The sequence below is a fragment of the Hylobates moloch genome, unplaced genomic scaffold (genome assembly GCF_009828535.3).
Source record: "Hylobates moloch isolate HMO894 unplaced genomic scaffold, HMol_V3 SCAFFOLD_4, whole genome shotgun sequence".
NCBI lineage: Eukaryota > Metazoa > Chordata > Mammalia > Primates > Hylobatidae > Hylobates > Hylobates moloch.
Window position 1 is genome coordinate 2,746,371 of NW_026652279.1, and position 8,471 is coordinate 2,754,841.

The 8,471-nt window shown below is 36.0% G+C and overlaps 1 protein-coding gene across 6 annotated transcripts in view; it reads right to left on the minus strand.

Moving 5' to 3' along the window:
• Positions 1-8,471, minus strand: part of FHIT (fragile histidine triad diadenosine triphosphatase) — a 1,522,387-nt gene that overhangs the window by 954,248 nt on the left and 559,668 nt on the right. For all 6 annotated transcript variants that reach the window (XM_058437111.1, XM_058437110.1, XM_058437112.1 and 3 more), the window contains one exon: positions 8,308-8,379. The gene's annotated coding sequence lies outside the window, so the exon portion shown is untranslated. The remainder of the gene's footprint in view (positions 1-8,307; positions 8,380-8,471) is intronic.

Below are 8,471 nucleotides of genomic sequence, written 5' to 3' on the forward strand. Positions count from 1 at the left end.
AGTACAACGCCATTAAGATTTAAGATAAATACACACACACACACACACACACACACACACAATGAGAAAAAAATGCTACAGATAATAATCATTTTAATTTTAAAAATAATACTCAGCATAACAAATTAAACAAAAATACACACATACGCCAGGCACAGTGGCTCACACCTGTAATCCCAATACTTTGGGAGGCCGAGGCAGGTGGATCACCTGAGGTCAAGGAGTTCAAGACCAGCCTGGCCAACATGGTGAAAAAATACAAAAAAAGTAGCCAGGCGTGGTGGTGCACACCTGTAATCTCAGCTTCTCAGGAGGCTGAGGCAGAAGAATCACTTGCACCCGGGAGGCAGAGGTTGCCGTAAGCCAAGATCACACCACTGCACTCCAGCCTGGGCAACAGACCAAGACTCTGTCTCAAAAAAAAAAAATAATAATAATACACAGGTATGCGTGTATGTGGTATATAAAATAAGTCAATACTCTATCCCAGCACTATTTCCAATTCCATTTTCCCATGGCAACTAATAAAAACAAAACAAAAAATAGAAACAATTACTTATTTATCCTTCTACATCTTTTTCTAGTTTCATACCAGTATATACAAACAGGTTTTGATATAGTCATTCTTTGCTTTCTAATTTCAATGGTCTCATATCATTCCAATTAGTCAAATGATTAGGTGCTGCCATATCATGGACATGCTGGACATGACATATAGATGTATTTAGTTATTATTATTAGTTCCATAATATTTCATAGTATGGTTATAGTATAAATATATTCAACAATCTCACTATTCATGTGCTGTTTTTATGTTAATGTTATTTGTCTTGATTTTTTTTTTTTTTGCCACTACTAACAATGCAGCCAACATCTTTAAATATACATTTTCACATCAGAGATTACTGACTCCCAAAAAAGGTTGCAGAGTCAAAGAGCAAGTGTACCATTAATTTTGATAAATAGATCCAGATTTAGCAATATATGAAAATCTTCCATTTCTAAGCACCTTTAACAAGCATGGATATTATCAATATTTTCCAATTTTGTCAACTACTTGACTGGAAAAGTATTTATTTCACTGCGATTTCAATTTGTATTTCCACAACTACTAGTAAAGTTGAGCAGAGTTGCATGTCTATTGGTCACTTAAATTTTCCCTCTGTGAATTGCCAATTAATATTCCTGGCCATTTTTCTCAAATATGATATATAACTGTATGTCATCAGTGTGTAAGAATTCCTATTTTTCTAAAATGTAAATTGTTTAATGTACATTCATATATTTAATTCATCTGAATTTTTAAATTTTTATTATAAAAAATAGTGGTCTAACATTTACAACTTACTGATGAAAAGCCAATTTTCAAAGCATCTTCTGTTAGATAAACATACATTTCCCAACTGAATTGAAAAGACCCTTTTTTCTTTTTTTTTTTTTTTAAAGACAGGATCTCACTTTGTTGCCCAGGCTGGAGTGCAGGGGAGTGACCTCGGCTCACCACAGCCTCGACTTCCCTGGCTCTGGTGATCCTCCAACCTCAGCCTCCCAAGTAGCTGGGACTACAGGCGTGTGCCACTGTAATTGCCCAATGGGTTCTCCTTGCCTACTGCCTAGACAGAGCCAATTTATCAACACCAGGGAACTGCAATAGACAAAGAGTTTAATTCACGCAGAGCAGGCTGTATGGGAGACTGGAGTTTTATTATTACACAAATCAGTCTCCCCCAAAACTCAGGGATCCAAACTTTTAAGAATAATGTGGTGGATAGGGGGTCGGAAAGTGGGGAGTGCCGATTGGTTGGGTGGGATATGAAATCACAGGGAGTCGAAGCTGTCCTCTTATGCTGAGTTAGTTCCTGGGTGGGGGCCATAAGACCAGATGAGCCAGTTTACCCATCTAGGTGGTGCCAGCTGATCTATGGAGTGTAGGGTCCACAAAATAGCTCAAGTACTGATCTTAGGTTGTACAATAGTGATGTCTTCCTGTGGAGCGATTTGGGAGGTTTAGAATCTTGCAGCCTCCAGCCGTATGACTCCTAAACCATAAGTTCTAACCTTGTAGCTAGTTTGTTAGTCCTGCAAAGGCAGTCTAGTACCCAGACAGGAAGGGGGTTTGCTTTGGGAAAGGGCTGTTATCATCTTCGTTTCAAAGTTAAACTATCAACTGAGTTCCTCTCAAAAGTTAGTTCAGCCTACACCCAGGAATGAATAAGGACAGCTTGGAAGTTAGAAACAAGACGGAATCAGTAAGGTCAGATCTCTTTCACTGTCATAATTTTCTCAGTTATAATTTTTGCCAAGGTTTTTCACCACCATGCCTTGCTAATTTTTTGTATATTTTATACAGATGGGGTTTCACCATGTTGCCCAGGCTGGTCTCTAACTCCTGGGGCTCAAGCAATCTGCCCATCTTGGCCTCCCAAAGTGCTGGGATTATAGGCGTGAGCCACTGCATCCAGCTGAAAAGACACTTTTACTGAATATTAAGTTCATATATTTGGATCTGTTTCTCTTTTTTCTGTTTCATTTATAAAATGTTCTCGTGGCTAACAACATACCATTTTAATAACAGTAACTTTATATCATATTTAATATTTAGAAGAAAAGGTAAAAATGAAACCTGTTGCCATTCTGATAAATTATATTAACATATCTATTTTATAGGAATGAATGACATTTTATAATAATAAAAACTATTAGGGAATATGAGTATGACTCTTTTGACAGAGAGTTTTATCTCCATAACATTTTTCTTTTTTCTGTGTAGACCTTTTTTGTTAAATTGTTGCTAAGGATTTTATATTTTTTGTTTCCAAAATAATTTTTTTCTATTTCTAGATAACTAGTTATTGAAAGTATAAAGAAAAAATTTGATTTTTATATATTTATTTTGTGATCATTCAGCTAACATGCTTTCTTAGTAACTGTGTAACAGTCATAAATTCTCTATGAATATAATCATATCACATGACAGTGAAGAGAGTATCATTTTTTCCTTTTTTTTGCTTAATTTTTTTGTTTGATTACAACAAGCAGAACCCATAACACAGTGCTAAGTAACAGTGCTAATAGCAAATATTCCTGTGTATTCTTCCTGATTTAATATGAGTGACTTTTATATTTTCTGTTTAATGTAATGTTTGATTATAGGTCTTTATAAATATTCCTTATTGTGTTTAACTTCCTTCCATGCCCATTTTATTTAGAGTATTGCTAGAAATTTCTAATACATTTTATCACATTTCTTATTGGTATGCATACTGAGTTGAATAGAGTCCTCAGTAATTTATAGTCATGTGGAATCTCAAGTGACTTTATTTTGAAACTGGGTCTTTGCAGATGTAATTTGTTAGATTACAGTAATTAGAGGGGTTAAGGGATTAGAGCGGCCCCTACCCAGTGACTGTTGCCCTCATAAGGAGCAAAACCAGAGATATAGTCAGCACGCAGAGAGAATACCATGTGATAAAGGAGACAGAGACTGGAGTAATGTGTCTGCATGCCAAGAAATGCCAAGGACTGCTGGCAGCTACTAAAAGGTAGGAAAAGGCAAGGGAGGGCCACCCCTTAGAGCCTTCGAAGGCAGGATGTCCCTACTGATACCTTGATTTTGAACCTCTAGCTTTCAAAACTGACAGACAATAAATGTCTGTTATTTCAAGCCACTCATTACCAAATTACCAAACGGTAATTTGTTATGGTAGTTTTAGGAAATTAACAAAGCATATGTTGTATAATCATATCATTCTAATCTTTTAATTAATGGTATAAATTTCCAATTCAGAACCAGTTTGTAATTTTTGAAATGAAGCCTATTTTAAACATTTTATCATGTTTTCATAAGCAGATAGATACAAGTTGCTATTTTTTAATTATATACTTCCACATATGAAAATGAAATTAGCATAAAATATCTCATTAGTGTTATTTATCTCGTTTTGATATAACATTTTGCTAGATTTGTACAATTGAGCCCATTCTATTTTCTCTATAGTCTCAAATTGTTTAAGAAACATACGGAATGTCTGTTTTTTAAAGCTTTCATATGTTACAAGTATCTTTTAATCTTTTAAAGTACTTGTTTTTAAATATCTAATTTACATGTAAAACTATCTGGGCCTGGTGCCTTTTTTCTAGTGGTACATCTTTAATAATTTTCCACTTTCTTCTATGATTATTGGTATTAAATGTTTTTATTTTGCCGATGGGAATAATATAATACTGAATTTATATATACTTTTCTAAAGAATCATCATTTTCCTAGATTTGAAAGTGAATGGCTATAACAATTTTTTTTTAAAAATCTAGCCATACCAGTACTGATTGGCAGAGTTGACCAAGGGAAGCTAGGAGGGTACATACCATCTTCCTCCCACATGACTACATATGCATTGAATCAGAAGAAGACAATCTTCCAAGAATAAAAAGAATCATCAAGGGAATAAGAGCAGTTCTCATCCCTAGTTAGAATCTCTAAACAAACCAAAGCAAATGTTTTCATTTGAATCATCAGGACTGTGTCACAATGAAACCTAGATGGTTTGACTTCAAGTCATTTACTACTCCCCTAAAGTCTTATCAAAGACATTCCATGAGTACAATAAACTCTTTTTTAGTATTGACAAATTTAAAATAATTTTTTTCTCACACCTGCACACATTTTAAAATATCTTCAACTTTTCTTTTTTTTTTTTTTGTCGCCCAGGCTGGAGTGAAGTGGCGCGATCTTGGCTCACTGCAAGCTCCGCCTCCTGGGTTGACGCCATTCTCCTGCCTCAGCCTCTCCGAGTAGCTGGGACTACAGGCGCCCACCACCACGCCCGGCTAATTTTTTTTGTATTTTTAGTAGAGACGGGGTTTCACCGTGGTCTCGATCTCCTGACCTCGTGATCCGCCCACCTCGGCCTCCCAAAGTGCTGGGATTACAAGCGTGAGCCACCGCGCCCGGCCAATATCTTCAACTTTTCTACAAAACACTTTTCTCTACAACTCTCCCAGACTTCATAAACATATTCTTTTATTCATAGCAGATGGAGGAAATTAGAGTAACATATTTGCTCTAAAATCATTAGTGCTGCATCAGCACTTATGATCTAAATGGCATTTCAAGGGGTTATTGTTACATAGAGCAAGACTTTGCTCCAGGCAGAAAGAGACAGAAAAACAACTTGAAAAATGAACCTTTTTTTGCAATTAGCTTCTGCATCTTAATTTGTTCAATTCAATGTCGTTCTATTTGGATTTTAAATACAAATCGAAGGAAGAACAAAGTGATCCAATTCTGTCAGGGTCATACATTCCTTACTGGTCAGTCCTCTGATTAATCATTACAGCTGCTTCCTAAAAAACAATTTTGTTAAAACTTACCATCAACTACTTGGTTTTCTGGAAGACTAATATATTCTTACTTCTCAGAGATATCTGAGAGGCTGATAAGTCTGCTCTTTAGCCTCAAGAAATGCCTAAAATTAAACTATTTAACTGGTGAGCTTCACATGACTGCCACTCTGTCCAAGAGATAAATAAACATCCCTGGCTGAAGAATGAACCAACCCATGGGTGTTTCTTTAGCTCATACTCTGTTAAGTCCACTGTGGAATTAAAAAAAAAATAAGTTTAAGGTACTACACACCTGGAAAATGCAACCTTGTAAACATAAGAGAAGCCACAGAGAATGATGCAAGATAGCAATAATCATACTTTATATTTTTACACTCATTACAATTTTCAAACTACTTTCATGACACTTTTCTTATTTTATCCTCACAGTAAATCCATAATGGAAGCAGGATAAAAGAGGAAGGAGACATAAACGTAGAACTTCAGAGATGAAAGCAACATTAAAGGCATCAATAACCTTCTTTACAGATAAGAAAATGGAGACCAAAGGGAAATAAGAACCTTCACCTTGTTTCAGAGTCAGGCAAGCAAAGCTAATGAAGTGAAGGCTTGTCACTCCAAGTTGCAAAAAGGAGTCACAAAAATAAGACAAGAAAGAGAAAGATGATAGAAATACAGGACACTAATTTAGATTTAATGTACTTTTTTAAAAAATCAAAAAGGAAAAGCAATTCTATTGAATTCAGGTTTGAAATTCAACGTTGGTCTCTAGGGATCAGTTGGCTACGCTGGTTTTATGCCATTACCAGATCCCTTTGAGAAAAATACTATTTTGAAATTCATAGTTTCCAGTAAATATGTTCAAGGCTTTGAAGAACATACTCCTGTAGGTGTAAATGGTGTATACACATATACACAAAAGCTTGAAAACACTACTTAATTACTGAACGGAGTCTAAACATTCTACAGCTCAGTTAAGAAGCTACACATACATCTCATACCCACCAACTCTCCAGCTGTCCTCCACACACCATCCCAGCAAGTCCTAGCTGACTCTCTTAATACTGTGACCGCTGTCATATAATAAAGGTTGAAAATCATCCTTCCTTTGAATAAGAATATATTAGAACTATATTTTTTTTTGTTACAGCCTTCTCAAAAATATATTTCAAGCCACACATAGGCCATTGTCCTGGCATCTTTTATTTAACAGACAATAGCTATTTTCCACGACGCAGTCCAGAATATTCTTTAACATCTACATCCAGGAAATTATCATAATTATAATAAGAGACAGCACTACATGGATGAAGCTGGAAGCCATCATTCTCAGGAAACTAACACAGGAACAGAAAACCAGACAGCGTATGTTCTCACTCATAAGTGGGAATTGAACAATGAGAACACATGGACACAGGGAGGGGAACATCACACATCGGGGCCTGTCGGGGGTTGGGGGGCAAGGGGAGGGAGAGCATTAGGACAAACACCTAATGCATGTGGGGCTTAAAACCTAGATGGCAGGTTGATGGGTGCAGCAAACCACCATGGCACATGTATACCTATGTAACAAACCTGCACGTTCTGCACATGTAACCCAGAACCTTAAGTAAAAAAGAAAAGAAAGGTGCAAAAGTAAAAACATTGAAAGTGGAATCATTATTTTAAAAAATAAATTCACAGTGGTGTTGAAAGATCATATCAGGGTTAAAGGACAAGTCTTTGTGTTAGAATGAACACTTAATTTATTATCAGAATGAACAATAATTACCTTGACATTTTAAAACAGCATTTTGTCACCTTTTAAACATCTGGGAACAGAGAAGGTGAAACACTGTGTCTGACACACTATGGAAAGTTTTATAATTCTCCTCAAAAAGGAAGAACAAATATTTCTATTTCCATTCCAGATCTGCACAATATATTCTTGCATCCCATTTGGTCTGATTCATTTACATTTTGCTGAATTCTGTTTTTGTCCATTTTCATCATTCAAAAGATTTTAAACATTCAACAACATCAAAAAGCCATCAAAAGATGCTTTCAGATGAAATTGCAAAGAAAATAAGCACATGAATTAGTGAAGCAATTTCCAAGTTATGCAATTGTGGCACTTATATCTTTCCTCATCTTGTCCGAGAATTAATTGTACTGCTGAAATTAGACATCCAGCCTGCTCCATGCAGACAGGAACCTAAGCCGGAAGCAAACTCTTTGAATAACAACACTGCCTTCTGATTCTTTTCACATGGCTACATTTTTGACATTTCCTTCAATAATCTACCCAGTTGCAGTGTGACTATGACAAAAGATTTCTGTAGGCATGACTGGCACCTCTGTGGTAAGTGGCAGGGAATGGAATAGGCAATGAGTCCCTTTAGTAGCTCCAAAAAGCCCACGGGCACTCTGCAAACCTTTTGCATACATGCTCTTAAGTAAAGGATGTGAAAAATGGAAACCGTGATGACAATTTTAATCATCTGACAGATGATTCTATAATCTACTATAACTTTATAATGGCAAAGCCACTGACACACGAGACTGACAGGCATATATTATCTCTCTGCCTCTAAGTCTATTAAATGTTTATTTGGGGGATTTACACATGGATAGAGATGACCTTAACAGAGTATTTATTGAATCTATCCAAGGATAAATTATAAATGACTCAAACTTTAACTAGGTGGAATTTTCTTCATTATTTTTAATTTCTAGGCCCAAATCACTTCCCTAGGCTCTAGAACTCTCTTCCAGGAGATGTCAGATGTCGGTAATCAGAGGGAGCCCATCTACAGTCAATGCAGCCAAAAGTTCTGCCTACAAGGTAGCAATTAGAGTCCAGCAGTCTCTTCTGGAAGTGCCAATCACTGCTCTGTCTTCCCTTTTGAGTGTCTCCTTAATGAAAGAATGACATATCATTTTTATCCTATCAGATTAGAAAATATTGTTTAAAATAACACTCACAGTTGGCAAGAATGCAGAGAGAGAAGCACTCCCAAACAGATGCTGGTGAGGATGTAAATTGGAATGTCCTTTCTGGAAAACAGTCCAACAAAACATATCATGATGTTTTCATCTTCCTGATATTACTTTGGGTATACTGTCCTATATATATATATATATTTTTT